The sequence below is a fragment of the Chrysemys picta genome, chromosome 10, assembly GCF_011386835.1.
Source record: "Chrysemys picta bellii isolate R12L10 chromosome 10, ASM1138683v2, whole genome shotgun sequence".
NCBI classification, from domain to species: Eukaryota; Metazoa; Chordata; order Testudines; family Emydidae; genus Chrysemys; species Chrysemys picta.
Genome location: NC_088800.1, coordinates 16,914,564 through 16,930,305, shown reverse-complemented (window position 1 = coordinate 16,930,305; position 15,742 = coordinate 16,914,564). Strand labels below are relative to the sequence as shown.

General features: G+C 39.0%; 1 protein-coding gene across 1 annotated transcript in view; it reads left to right on the top strand.

The window, feature by feature from the left end:
• The window catches only part of TMC3 (transmembrane channel like 3), a 131,537-nt gene that overhangs the window by 21,447 nt on the left and 94,348 nt on the right, over window positions 1–15,742 (top strand). The window contains exon 3 of the mRNA XM_065559335.1: window positions 4,190–4,270. The gene's annotated coding sequence lies outside the window, so the exon portion shown is untranslated. The remainder of the gene's footprint in view (window positions 1–4,189; window positions 4,271–15,742) is intronic.

Sequence of the window (15,742 nt, the reverse complement as noted above, 5' to 3'; positions counted from 1 at the left end):
GAGTATGCAGTGATCCTCAGGCTGAATCACAGGAAGAGACTGGGGGGAGAGGAAAAGTGTTTACAATCAAATATCTACAGTATGACTTGTTCAAGTTTCCGGAATGCAAAAATATTTTGTTGATGCTTACATTTTCTTCCCTGACTATTGACTTCTGTTACATATTCATGAGGTTCCTGGACCTGACTAATTTGGAGAACATTTTATTTACATGGAAAATTATAAGTTCTCTCAGCTCAGCTGAAAATGCCAGTGCTCACAATTGTTCTGCTTCTCCAGAGTTTGGTGCAAAATTATTTTTATAGGGAAAAATCTTCCTCCGTGTCCTTATTTCAGGCAGGACTGTTAAAATCGCTCCGGAGGTTACGCTTTCTATGGCTGTGACACTATACAAATTCCACACTGGGCAGGAAAGAGCTTATGAGCTGCTATGAGCTCAGTCAGCCCTGGCCTGCTATACCTGCAATAGGTGTCAGGCCTGGAGGGAGGGGTTACAAGGGAAGAGCACATACATTTCAATTGGTATTCTATTGTTTAACAGTGTGATTAATTTTTTTAATCATGATTAATTTTTTTGAGTTAATCACAAGTTAACTGCGATTAATCGACAGTCCTAATAATATTTAATTAAATTTCTAAGATATTTTATTAAATCTATAATTACATAGTAGCTAACAATAGAATCATAATAAATATTTATAAATAGATCCAAAAGAGAAAATATTTTTGGAGGGAAAAAACAGGATATAGGTATCAAGTATCAGGGGGTAGCCGTGTTAGTCTGTATCTAAAAAACAACAAGGAGTCTGTTGGCACCTTAAAGATTAACAGATTTATTTGGGCATAAGCTTTCGTGGGTGCAGCCGAAGAAGTGAGGTTTTTACCCACGAAAGCTTAGGATATAGGTATGTAGAAGACTTTGACTCTCTCCGTTTATTTTAATATTGCATCAGTCCAGCAGTACCAGATAACATTTTCTATTTCATTTAATCCTTTCATTATTTATTTTAAATAGCTGTGGGACTATCCTCTCAAATCATGTGCCAATTGTTCTGCATATCAAGTCATATTTTGCTTTTCATATTCAAACTGTTTAGTGTTTGAATCTTTGTTGTTGTACCTTTCCCCTCTTCAGCACTGATTTAAGTGTTGCATAATGAATATATTCATCTGCTGGAGAGCATTTTATTGCATTTCTACAGCCTATGGAATAGTAGAATTTTTTTTTTTTGGAAATGTGTGACAAAAATTGTCTCTCATAAAAATTATTTTAGTTGTACATGTTTTTACAAAGGATATTTTTACAGTTTGAATATATCACTGAAAAATTGAGGGGTGTGTGTGGCGGGAGGGTAATCAAAAAGATACGTGCTTTATTTTAGTGGCATAATTGGGAGTGACACACCCACCTTCAAAAAATATTAAGGGAAACTGCCCGCAGCTAAAGTGCATAGAAAACTGCCCTTACATCTAGAATGGCTGTTTCCATTTTACCCCCATGAAGTCACAAAAATATTAGAGACACCGAGTCAGTCTGTCAAGCAAGAAATAGTCTATTTTGATACTACTGTATTAGCTGATCCCTGTTCATTCAACCCAGAGAAGCACTATCACTTTTATTCTGTTGTGTTTGCACATATTCCTGATTAGGCATTCAAATAAAATCTAAACACATGAAATTTGCATTACTATGAATATATTTTTGCATGAAACCACCCAGTGATACAGAAAGTAATTGATCCTGAAATTAGATTTCAAATACAATTTATGAAATTAAGTCTCTTGAAAAATCTTTTTAAAAAATAAATAAATCAAATCCTATCAGTAGGACACCAAAATAACCACACTTAAGTCTGGTCAGCTTAAGAATGCTGCCTCCAGCAACTCTATTATATGCCACATTTCATCTCTTTTGAATTTTACTTCAATTAAATGCTTCATTTCCTAACCACAGATACATTATATCTATAATCAATTTTTAATTTAAGTACGTTCTAATACATTTTCTGTATTACAAGGGTTTCATTTTTTCCTTCCTTTTTTAAAATCAGATTTGTGGCTCTTTTGGAGAAAATGGAGCTAATATAATGGAAGTTTTTCAGTCTCTTTCCGATTCATTATTTAATTAGTCATTTAGGGCCAGATTGTAAACTTCTTACAACCACAAGCATGATAAGTCCCATTGACTTCAGTTGGTCTGCTCATGTAATTACCTGCTTACCAACAGAAGTAAGGGGTTCACAATATGGCCCTGATAGGATTATTGTTGCTACGTTTTTTTAAAGGTATGAAACACTTGTAAGCAAGAGCATTCTGAATAGTTAGACATGGAGTTGACATTCTGTATACTTTGCATGCCATGGAGGCTGGCTTCAAATTGACTCTGTATAAAGTTGTGCAGAGAGGAACTTAGGGGAGGTGCCCCCTGGATGTACTCTTAAATAGAACCATTGGCTGCACACAGAAGAAACGAAAACAAACCCCGCACCCATACATAGGTGATGAGGAGAGGCAGCAGCTACGGAAGAGTTGCACGGCTGCTCCATGGTGTGCTTATGGGTTGGGATAGGATTCTGTTCTTCCAGCTTATTTTCACACATCCACACTTACATGCTGATTTGATGTACTATTAGTGTATAATAGATTTAAAAATCGGCTTGCCGGATCATTATATAATCACTATTGACACAATGGGGAAGACTAAGAGGCAAAATATGACCCTTTACTGGGAGCTGCCATCAGTTCTCCAGTATCTTCAGCTCTCCCAGATCAGAATCCACTGGCCTATGCACATCTTTCACTTGTGTATGATATAGCATGCCCACTCTATTTAACACATGCTTTACAGTTTACATTTTGCAACATTTCCCCCCAACAAAAATAGTAACAGACCTATTTTTTGACCAGCTTCCCTACTCTGCATGCTGTAATTTTCTTGAAACATGGAGCTAGAGATATTTTCCTAACAACATTTGTCACCATTTCAAAAATCATCCTGGAGAGACAGCAAAGTGGCTTTGCGAGAGAGAGTTTCTGTAGCCCTTGACTGTGGTGTGAGAACAAATTGAACAGCAAGAGTCAGTTAATTTCAAAAAGGACTTATTTAGGTCGTACGCACTGTTCCTGTAGATCTTCAGTGCTTGAATTCTGGGGCATTCTGTAGAGACCATTTAATAGGAAAAACATATGACCCAATGAGCAGATGGTCAAAGCAAGCTTTTAGATGGGGTTATCAGTCACCACCCAGGCGCATACTTGCATCTACACTTCAAAGCCAGCAGAACTTTTTAAAAAAAGTTTCTGTAAGATACATGGCTCCTGTTCTCCTGCAAAAATCGTGTAGCACATTAATCACTTGCTACAAAAGAGATGGCTTTTGCATCAGTGAATGACATTAAGCATCAAGTAGCATTCTGGAAAGCAACAAGCCTATCTTTCCAAGAAACATCTGCTACATGCGGAAGGCGTGTAATGAGTAAGTGTGGTTATAGTGAAATAACCTTATGGCTCTAGTTGGGTTTTACTTTTCAGTCCCTTTAAGAGTGAGATAATATTCCAAATAACACAGTTTGTACATTTTTTTGAGCTTCCTTGGGTGAAGTACAAAATGTAATTGTAGCAAAAGAAATTTAAGATCCAGCAGAAATATATTATTTCCAAAAAGGATACTATTTTAGATTAACAAAAGAATAATTTTAATATACATTGAGTTTAAAAAAATAATACCCAGAACCCAGTTTGTCATGAATGTTAATGTAAAATTAACTTTTGCCACTGTATTAATTCCATCCTCCCACTTAGTCTCTGGAGTTAGTTTTGACAGATATGTAGATTTATTTAAATGCTGTATCAGGAATCAAGTAATCCTTCTGACATAGCTTTTTAAATTAAAAATGTACATATCCATGACCCACAATTGGGTCAGCCAATGCTCATCAGGTGATGGAGGACACTTTTGCTAGTTTGCTTTGTTCCATGTGCACTATTTATAGACAAATGGCCTGATTCTTGTCCCTCTGGAAGCTAACTGGAAGATTTGCCTTTGACTTCAGTGAGAGCAGAATCCAACTCTGTAAGAGGCCTTTAGTGATATGTATTATTTAAGTTAAATCTCAGACAACAAAAGGATCTTGCTTTATTCTTACTATCTAACAAAATCCTTACAACAGACTTTCTTCCTTTAACCAAGGCCATCCAAGTCAGTGTTGTTGCACACGAGCAACTGAAGGCAGAATTTGGCTCATGCCGCATGAAGAAAGGCAAGGGACAGGTAAGTAGCATTAACCAGAGCTGTTAGGTTCCAAACACAGACTGGAAGAGTTGAAATTTCCCCTTTTCCACCCTCTCCTCCCCCCCCCCCCCCACCTTTTACTATGACACGTGTTTTGGCTCGTGTTCTCTTTATCTCTCCAGCTTCCAGGGTTTGCCCATCATCTTTCTTCCTTACCCCAGCTCTTCAAATTGAGACTGTATAAACAGGAGGGGTATAAACGGGGATGGTTGGTGGTAGGGAAGGTGAGAGGGTTGGGGAGCTCAGATGAGAGGGGGTGATGAGCACACATAGGGGTGATTGGCAGGTGGACTGAGGGAGAATAAGATAGGGGTGCCTGTCTGTCAGCCTCATGTTTTCCCCTTCTTTGTGTGCAGGATCTGGGGGGTCCAAGGCCCTCTTCCGTTCTGTCCCCTATAAGCTGGGATGTTGGGGTCCCTGCCTCCCTGGAGTGTCTGAGCCCCTCTCCCTGTTCTTCCATGTGAGCCTGGATCTGGGCCTGAGTGAAGGGTGAATTGAAAGTAATGCAAATTTAATCTGAAATCCAGAAAATAAATAGTGAAGATACACAACACCCCTGTATCAGGTGGGGGACTGGCCAGAGTGGGGGGCTAGTTTGGAGGAGGGGAGGAGTGAGTGGGCCTGCGGCATAGCTGGGGAAACCTGGCTGAAGCAGGGGCAGGAGTCCCACCTGGGGGTGGTTAGTAGGAGCAAGGGGCCCAGCTCAGCATGCACCTTGGGCTACATAACCAAGGTAGTTTGTGGCCCTCCTTAAGCTGCTGCCTGTGATATTTATTTGCCGAAGCATAGGGCAGGAGACCACAAGGAACAGCTTCTTACATGTTAATAGCTTCTACTGTACCAACTAATGTCTTAATGAACTGGAAAGGGGAGGGGAGCTGGAAATGGTGGGGGGGGGGAGGAAGCTACGTGTTGTGGGGGAGGAGTGAAGAAAGAGATACTGCAGTCTTCTCTCACACACTTAAAGTTACTGTAACAACCATGTAATAAAACTGTCAAGGTTTGGGACCTCGGCCATGGATGAGATTTCTCTCAGCCCTGTTATCAACTACCTATTGCAAATATTTCAAAGCATGACCATCATCCCCATTGCACTATAACAAAATTTATGGAGTGGGGATGATCGCTGAGTACATAGCAACCCTGTGGCCATCTGGAAAGACCACTAGACTAGGACTATTCCTAGCTCTGCCATTGGGCTGCTGGGGGATCTTGGACAAGTCACTTCAGAACTCGACGTTCTGAAGGGCATAAGCTGTCACTGGGCAACCTTAACTCTGTGTTAACAAAGGTTTGTTGCCATTGAATGAGTGAGTAGTAGAGTTCAACACCCACCTCCCCGAGCTTTCAGACAGTCTGTGTGGGAGGAATGGGCTGGTGAATCTCCTACATTACTGGCAGAGTTGAGAGAAGACAGAGGACAATATTGTGCTGACTTTGTGTCATCTTTTGAAAAATTCACTCTGTTTACTTTCTCTCTGTGCATGTTTCTTGCATGCTCCCAAATTTTTGTTGTGTTGCCTTTTTATACAACCTTCTTCCATTTCCCCTCTTTTTTGCTTTATGATCTTTCCAGTATCTTCCACTTACTCACTGTATGGATTTGAGTCTATTAGCTTCCCTTTGCCTCAGTTTCCCCATCTGTAAAATAGGGATAATGCTTACATATATCTAGCTGCTCCACAGTTGAGAATTAATTAATGTTTGTAAAGTGCTTAGAACATATAAAGTACTAGATATTATTTTACTTTATTTACTATTGACCCCTAAGGACTTTATTGTAAACACTTCTTTCTATGCCTGAGCCTATCTATATCGAAGTATGTGGAGTTTGAATGGATCTGAATGTCACAAGGACAAAAACCTATCTTGGCATATATCAATATAGGGAAAGAGCACCTGAAGAAATGGCATGTGTCAGTATTTCACTTATAAAAATCAGAAGTAAAAGAAACAGAGAACAACAGCCACTTCAGTTCATAAAGTGACAATTTAAAATATTTTTCATGTTATTCCAAGATTCTTCTCCCACAGGATCTAGAAAAATGTGCTCATATCCTGATCACATGCAGGCAACTTGTTAGGTTGGTACTATATAGAATATACACAATTGTGTTTCATTATAGTTAGTACAAGTAAATGGAAAAGAAACAAAACATGTAACAACATCCAAATAAATTTCACAACTTTGTTACTAAATCTAAAGGTGTCATTTTCTTTCATAAATAAACACTGCAACAAATTCATCTGGAAAATTTGTTCTAATTACTATATATAAATGACTGTAATCACATTTACGTTTATCTTTCTTTAGCAACTTTTAATACCATAATTTTGGTGTCATACTTCTAACAAGGGATTTAATTTCTCATCTTAAGTAACTTTAAAATTAGTACAACTCTGTGAATCTAAGGATACATCTACACAGGAAAAAAATGGCAGAAATTCTCAGAGCCCAGGTCCGCAGAGCTAAAAATAGCCGTGTTAACATTCAGGCTAAGGATGGAGTCCAGTTTCTGAGACCCTCCTTCTCCATCCTGAGGCTAAATATCTATACTGCTATTTTTAGCCCTGCAGTGTGAGTCCCGCGAGCCAAAGTCAGTTGACCCAACTCTGAGACGTGCTGCCGCCAGTCATTTTTTGCTGTGTAGGCATACCCTAAACATGTATTGCCCGCTATGGAAAAATGTGCAAAGGATATCAAAATTATTGTACATATACATGTAAATCAGCTGCATGTGCAAATTCACCTAATTACTGATTTGTGTGCAACTGTTACCCAATTTTTGCACATCATGATAATTTCATATACAAATTTGAATGAATATGGCTACCCAACTTCAAAAAAAAAATTCTCCCATTGCCTTCCCTAGTCTAAAATAAAAAACTAAATTTCCAATTTTTTCAAAAGGGGAGGATAAATATGTGTAAGATATTGTAAGCAATGTGGGTAACTTAGTAGACATTCAAGATACAAGGACTTTACAAACCCATTTTTTCTGTTGCTTTATAAAAACCGTAACATTTATCTAGGCATTGAACATATGCATACAGAGCACCTCTTTAGAGAAACTTGCACATGTTATCATGGGCATTACAAGTCTTGAAAAAAAATTCATATGGCAGTAAAACTGCTACTATTTTTCCATATATTTAAGGGCCAGCTGCTATAATTCTCAACTTGTGCTTTCATTGAAATTAACATGGTCTTTTATGAGACAAAACCACAGATAAAGGATTCTGTTTTCTAATTTGTCCCCTTTCTTGCTGCTGCTGGGAGAGAGAGGAAATGCAATGCAATGGTGGCTTCTGAAATATAATTAAATTAGGAAATAAATTACAGGTGTTTACCATGTTGTTGTTGGGTTTTGCTCTGATTTTTGTTTCTTGGGGTAAAATATAATGCTTCCCCAGTCTGAAGTTGATTCCCTTACTTAATTCTGCATTTGCTTAAATTCAGTACACTTCTGACATTGGCCATATGAAATAATTAGTGAAGTAGTGGACTACTGTTGGTTGATTATACAATGGTGTATTGTGTTGTCCAGTAAAACCTATTCCTTACTTTATCTGAATGACTTACTCTGTTCTTGGAAAAAAATTAAAAATAGCATGTTACAAAAAGTAAGGTATTGTGATAACCTTTTAAACCCCAATCCTGCAAACATTGAGGTACATAAGTTTGCATGTGAGTAGTCCTATGGAACTCTGAATGTGGGAAAGTTACACATATACATATATAAGTGTTTACTGAGCAAATCATAAGTGGCCTTCCCCTAGCCTCAACAAATAAATAAATAAACAAAAAGAGAGCACACCAAAAGATTTTATACACAAACATCAAATGGACTTTTTTTTTTTGGTCTAAGTAATCCCAAATAAGGATTTAATCTAGATTGAACTAAGCAACTGTTTCAGATTTTTTATGTAACCAGTGATTATTGAAAATGTTTTGAATTTAGTTCTTTAGTATTGGTAAATATTTTATGTAATTGATAAAATAATTTTTCTCAAATGGACTACAGAATACTCATGACTTCTTGGACACCATCAACTGAAGGTGCTCATTGATTTTGTTTTCATATTTACTGTATTGCTCTGTGGTTCTTTCCTTGAGATCAATATAATTGAATCTTCTACTTTCCTTTAGACTTATCTCCGTTTTACATGATTTGAGTCAAAATCTTCATTTGATCTTCTAGCAATGAGAAAGTTAACCCATTCACCTCACTATGAGGTCTCAACAGTACCTAACTTCTATATAAATTGTTGACAGATGGGTTCCAGTTTTGGTCACCCGTGCAAACGGGGTTAACTAAGTGACAGATACATGGATTCATTTTGAAATTTTTAATCATAGCTTAACACTTGTCAGCTTCAAAGTATACACTGTTGGGAAATTAGTGTCCTATAATGCGATATAGCAATTGTAAGTCTGCAAAGAAAACAGATTGTCTAATTTTTCCATAGGTCGGGTTAACTGTCTGGACAGCTGAGAGTCAAGCCTTCAGGACACGCTGCTTTATTTGATTGGTCTCAGTCTTGATCTGGCACATGAAAGGAAATGTGAGGAAGTTTCAAGCACAGATCATTCTGCAAGTCCAAAGATTAGGGCGAGGTCAAGTTCACTTGCATTTTCACAGTGTCTCATTACAAGCATAAAACAAAGTAGCATGTAAGCAACATGAGGTTTATTATAGCAATGATTTAACTTTCAGGAGGTTCACATTGCTGGAATATTCTAATTTTCTGTTTATTAGCATCAAAGAAACCTACAATAATAAAGAAATGGGGAAAAATAATAATTTTGTATGTTTTCAATGTCATTTTCCCCCTCGAAGTCTGAGATGCAACTTATGCATACTTTACCAGTATTGTATGTGACTCCAAAATAGGCTTAACATTTAGTAAGGAGTATGTAATTTATTCATGTTACATTAATTCAGTCCAGAACATTATTGTAAATAACCTCCTCTTGTAGTATCTTCTAAGCCTAAGATACCAAGGCTATTGCAGGAGTCTGTGTGGTAGGGAATGTTGAATTTTCAGTGGTGTCCACTGTAGTTATGAAGCTTGGTGGGTCCAGTGTGCAATGCTTAATGAACCTTTTCTTTTTTGCTTTGCTTTGGGCTCAGGATTCATATGAAGCAGAAAGTCAAAGGGCAAGTGTGGGGGCGTGAGTAAGATATGGGCTTAGGCATAGTCCCCACACTGAGCTCAGTGAATCTGAAGCCCCAGTGGGTATGTCTACACTGCCATTAAAAACCCGCAGCTGGCCCGTGCCAGGTGACTCAGGCTTGTGGGGCTCAGGCTAAGGGGCTGTTTAACTGTGGTGTAGATGTTCGGGCTTGGACTGCAGGCCAAGCCCTGCAATCCTCCCACCTTTGCAGCATCCTAGAACCTGGGTTGCAGCCTGAGCCTAAATGTCTACACTGCAATTAAACAGTCCCTTAGCCCAAGTCAGCTGGCATGGGCCAGCTGTGGATGTCTAATTGCAGTGTAGACATACCCATAGACACCTATTCCCTTATTCTGAAGGGTGCATAGCAAAAAGGACATGGTAAATTAAATGTGTGGGAGATATGGCCTTTTGTGCGACCCTCAGTACTCCAAGTAGTTGGAATACACTCTCCTCTTTGGCCTTAACAGCTGTAATTATGCAGGAGTAATTATGTGGGTACACAATAGCCTGTTTATCTGTATGGCACTGAGTTTCCCCTAAGCTCTCTGTCACTTCTTATCTTGTACTTCAAGGGTTTGAGCCAGTGCCAATGGGAGCCTTGCCACTGACATGGATGAACATATGCATGACATTCCATACCTGTACTCTGCAGTACCAAGCCCCAGGTATCGCATGATTTCCTCTTTAAGCCATACATCGGGCCAAGGTTTACTTTAAACTCAATCCAGGCTCACCCAAAGGTTCACAAACCTCAGCAAACCTGTTGGTTAGGGATGAGTCCTTACTTACCAGCCAATCCCCCTCCTCCCCACTCTGTGCACTGTGGAAAAATTCAGATTCCAGTGTGAGGGCCAGATCCTCACTTGGTGTAAATTGCCTTCCTCCCATTGAATTCTTGACTTGAGTTTTGCATTAACCATGTTTTAAAAACATTAGTTGACATTTAAAATGTGTGCATTGGCATTCAGCAATGCTCTATGAATACCTGTTTTTCCTAAGGGCGAGTTGCTGGTTAATTGAGCTCATCATTAGGCCTCTCTTTAAAATTAGTTGGCTAATTTAACCATGAGCCTGTGTGTAAACATGGTTCTATTTTTTCCCCAGTACAGTATTATGAATGAGGAATATATCTGCGTGTTTGTGTCTAATAAAACAATGCTTCTTTTTCTTATCATATAAAAACACATCACAGATAAGAAGTTGCTCAATTAAAAAGGGCTTGATTTTCGCAAAAATAGAAATGCAGAACACATGTGGTCAGTCCCCTGCCCTATGTTACACCTATGCAGCTCCGCTGAGGTCAATGGATTAACTTTTTGAACTCTTCACGTACAAATGTGCATGTGAGTGATTACCATGACCATGCATGTGATTATAGGAAATGTCATGCAAATGCACCTAACTGGTAAAGGTGCACATACACTTATTGCAGTTGTGCATATAACTGCCATACAAATGATGAGGATGCAAAATTTTACAAATCTTAGCCTATATTGTTTAGTAGTGGTGTATAGCCAAGAAAAACGTTTTAAGTTTCCTCAGCCATTTTAACCATGGCCAACTTTTTATTTACTATTCCCTGAGACCTTGGAATATAAGTAATGCAATTAGACTGGATGAAACATCTTTTTTTGAGGTCTTGGAACGTCATGATTCTAATGTTGGAAGTTGTTCCTAAGGTTTTACATTTCTGACTTTAGCCTGAAATTAACATGATGGCTAGCCTGAGATTTGGGAAATGGAATAATAGTTGGCCCTTTATCATTGAGATACTGATCATAAATGCCTCTGAAAATTTAAGAATATAATTTTGGACTATCCTAATAGCTACCATTCAAATTAATCCACCATTCTAATCACAAAATAGGATTCAACATGTTATGTATAAAACCATAATAACAGACATCTTTCTAAATTCTCTTTGGATCTCTGTACACAGCAGGCAATTATGATGATGAAAATGCAATGCTCAGAGTGAAATAAGTGCAGTGAATATTATGTTGTGTTGGAATATGGAAACATTAAAGAGCATAACATTGATCTCCTGTTAATAATCATCTGCTCTCGTATTTTTATTTTAGTAAATTGTTTTATTCCTGCCTTTTTTTTACATAAACGTTCAGAAGGGAATGTTTAAAAAACAGAAGGGCCCAACCATGTGAGATACTGATCACTCTTTCTGACTGCGGGGGGAGTTGAGCACCTCAAGGAACTAAACACTAATTGCAAATCTCTCATGTGGTTTTGGAGGATGATTTTATGGGGAGAAATTTAGGGGAACATAGCTCTTTCATTTAACACCAACAGCTTTTCTATCTATTAATTCTTCTAGAATGGTACTGATCTATGATAGCGATAGATTATAGTAGGCATTCTGTGCCTTTCTTTTTTATGTTGGTCTCATCATATTAGTCCTGTCTTCATACTTGACTTTATGTCCACATAAAGCTGACCTCTCTACCCAATTTATCTGGGCTGTCTACCCTCTATATCCAGTCTACACTGAACAAGTCAATTTGAATGGGATAAGATCAGTGAGGTGGGGATACTACTCCATTCTCCTTCCTGATGGTATATATAATATATGAAAACATCAGAATTCTAATTTAAACTTCGATCTGCAAAATGGCACATGCTGTGTATAGCAACTTCCCCAGAGAATAGGGTGATCCCCTATACCGTATGTTAGTTTTCTACAGTGGCTCAGCTTGAAATTATTCTTCTCCATTGTTGGTCTCCAGTCAGTTTGTATGTTCTCCTTCCTTTCCATTTCACTCAGAGAAGAGTGAATATTTTCCCAACCTGTGCTGCCCAGATTTCAACTTTGCCTCCTTATGCCATTGCTATTAGAACATTGGTGCAAAATGTAGTTTTAAGGAGAGGCAATTTTCCTCTTCATGACAGTGTCTAATCTTTCAAAGGCTCTCCATCAACGCTTTATTCATGTCTTCAACTCAGCTTTGTGTTTTGGAATAACAAATCAGTCGGACTACTCTCCAATTCTTTTTCCATTTGCCATGGTTGTTTCTTACTCCACATTTGCATTAACCATGATTTTGATCTTTGCTGTCTATCTTCTTGAAGCTTCACTGAGACATTCCTGACTCTTACCTATGTGAACTGCTTGACCACCAAGTTTTCTTGTTAAAAGTTTTTTATTTCAAAGGTGGTAAACAATGCAGTTTAGCTACTGTTATTATACATAAATGTAAATAGTTAGGACCTAATTCATTTCTCAGTTACACCTATGTAAAATCTGGAATGACTCCATTTGTACTCCAAATTTACACCAATGTAACTGAACAGAATTTCAGCTTTTTAGAACACAACATCAGGCTATTATCTGTTTGTGTAGTCCAGGATATCTCCTCTTCTAGTTCTCAGTTATAATACTGAATTGGGGGTGCTGGTAACTGAAAATTGCCGGTTAACTAAGAGGGAGGGAGTTTGGGTGTGAGAGGGGGTGCGGGGCAAGGGGTTGGGACACAGGAGGGGTTTCTGGGTGCCATATCCAGGGGGCCACTCACCTCAGGTGGATCCCCTCAAGCGGCAACCTGTCCCGGATACTAATTTATATCCGCTGATATAAATTTGTATCCACGCAGGGCTCTGAGTATATCTCTGTTTTAGCATAGAGTATAATTAATGTTGTGCTGTGGGGTAGTGGTTTAGCTCTGTAAGATATGTAAACTCCATACTGCTTGAAGTCTTTTGTGTATTCCCTCTGGTACTACAAATATAGTTTCCCAGAACTGTAGCTATTTCTATTTTAAACTCCATTATTTAAAGGTTTGTATTTCCGACTGCATTTAGGTGATCCCATGAGGGTTGCCTCACCTTTGGTTCCTCCTAGGACTCTAGACCATTTAAAAGAGTTTAAAGGGGGACTTTGCTGTGGATGAAGACTAGTTAGGCTGAAATGTGGGATTTTAGGAGGTGTGTTCATTTCACTTTGCCATTGCTGCTGGATCATAGGAGTGGACCCAACAGCGCGAGTGGAGAGGAGGTATACTTTGAATGCATGGCCCTGCACTTCTGATCTAATCCTAGTGTTGGCAGCTGATAGATTTTTCTATAGTAGTGTTGGACAGGGAAGTCTTGTATGGGGCAAAATGTGGGTTTGTGTTTCAGTGCCAAATTCTGTGAATCTAAAGGAATCTAAATGGGGATGTATCACCTTATACGGGCCCCTCAGCGTGAGAGTTGGACCATCTTAGACTGTTTTAAATTCAGACTTATACATCCACTTACTGTGGTTACTTTCGCCTGCCTGAGAAAGTGCTTCGTGATGCTCACACAAGCTTGTCTCTTTCACCAACAGAAGTTGGTCCAGTAAAAGGTATTATGTCACCTACCTTGTCTCTCTCCTATCCTGGGACCAACATGGCTACAACAATGCTACAAACATCCACTTACCAACACATAGTTAACACTATTTATCCATCACTTCTGAATTTGGTTTGGATTGTTCTTTTAACACATGGCAGCCAAAACAAGTGAGCAGGCCTCATTAATAAACATATATAAAAGTTATATTATGTATCAAAACACTATACCAGATCTGAGAACTGTTTTTAATGCATTCTTTTACTCCATAACTAAAAGGAGTATAAAAATAGCATACTTGGGGTTGCAGGGTTACACTATTAGGTGAGTTTCACGGCATCTCTCGAGCCCTCTGCCTGAGTCTCTCAAATCCCTCTGATCATCTCTTTATCCTTCTGACTGCATTTTTAAGCTCAATGGACTGTGCATCTCAGTCTCTCTGCTAATACCCGTTATTCGGGTGTCGTCCCTCACCCCCTCTGGCACAATGACACTCAGAACTAGCCTAACAGCCAAACGATGAGCAAGGAATTGTAAATAATGGGCAGGACTGAGGGAGAAATCTGGGGGTGGAGGGAAGGGGGTGTTGGATAGTAGTTCTAAGGCAACAGTGTAAATGTCTAGCCAGACAGTCCAGAACCACTTTGTTACATTACTCTGCTTCATACCCTGCATGTCAGGTTAGAATTGTGTCAGGGATGGGTCCTGAAAGCTTAAGGAGACCAGGTATCTTTTATGATAGAAGGACACATCAGAGTGTCCTGCCCCCCTTAGGCTCCAGTCCTGGCAGCTAAGTTCTAACATTTTATAACGATGTATAAGTGAAATAATGGAGAATATCTCTAACATTTTTGCTGCGTTTTTTTTTTTTTTACTTTGGCTTAAATTATTTTGAGTATACTATAGATCCTAGAGCACTCTCTGATCTTAAATCAGGTACCATCTCTCAGCATGCCTGTTGCTTCAGCCCAAACTCTACACACTCTGATAGCAGATTATTTGAAGATATGCAAAAGCATTTGAGGACAGACTTTTTTCTTCTAATCAGCATTAAAGCTTTAAAGTCTTAAGCACCTGCTCTGATCAGAAAACAGTATCTTATATGGAAAGGCTGTCTCTTTTTTTGTTTAAAAAAACCCAGCTTTTCCTCTATGGCTGGAACTGAGAGTCTGAACCAATGGGAAAGATTCTCACTGACTTCAAGAGCAGGCGTGATGGAACAGTTTGTATAGTGGGGGTGCTGAGAGCCATTGAACCAAACTATAAACCCTGGATATAATGGAAACCACTTCAAGCCAGGGGGTTCAGCAGCATCCCCCACACCCTTAGGGTATGTCTACACTTACCTCCGGGTCCAGCGGTAAACAATCGATCTTCTGGGATCGATTTATCACGTCTTGTCTAGACGCGATAAATCGATCCCGGAAGTGCTCACCGTCGACACCGGTACTCCTGTTCGGCGAGAGGAGTACGCGGAGTCGACGGGGGAGCCTGCCTGCCACGTGTGGACCCACGGTAAGTTCGAACTAAGATAGTTTGACTTCAACTACGTGAATAATGTAGCTGAAGTTGCGTATCTTAGTTCGAAGTGGGGGGTTAGTGTGGACCAGCCCTTAGTTCCAGCACCGATGTTCAAGAGCCTTTGGATTAACCTTTAAATTAGCATGTTCTTTGGCCGGAATTTAGACAGCTTACATTGAAGCAGAGAGAATACTGCAAGATGCTGCCTGGTCTTAAGAGCTATAAGGTCTAGATATACCAATTAAAAATGAACTGTTGAGAAAAAGCTATTGATGGGACATATTAAGTATTAAATTATATTTATATAAGGCCTTTCATTTGAGAGGATCTCAAATCACCTCAAAATTTAGTAAATCAAATTTAGTTTGTGCATGTTTATAGATACACAGATATCTACAGTGGGTGGGTGTGTAATACATCCT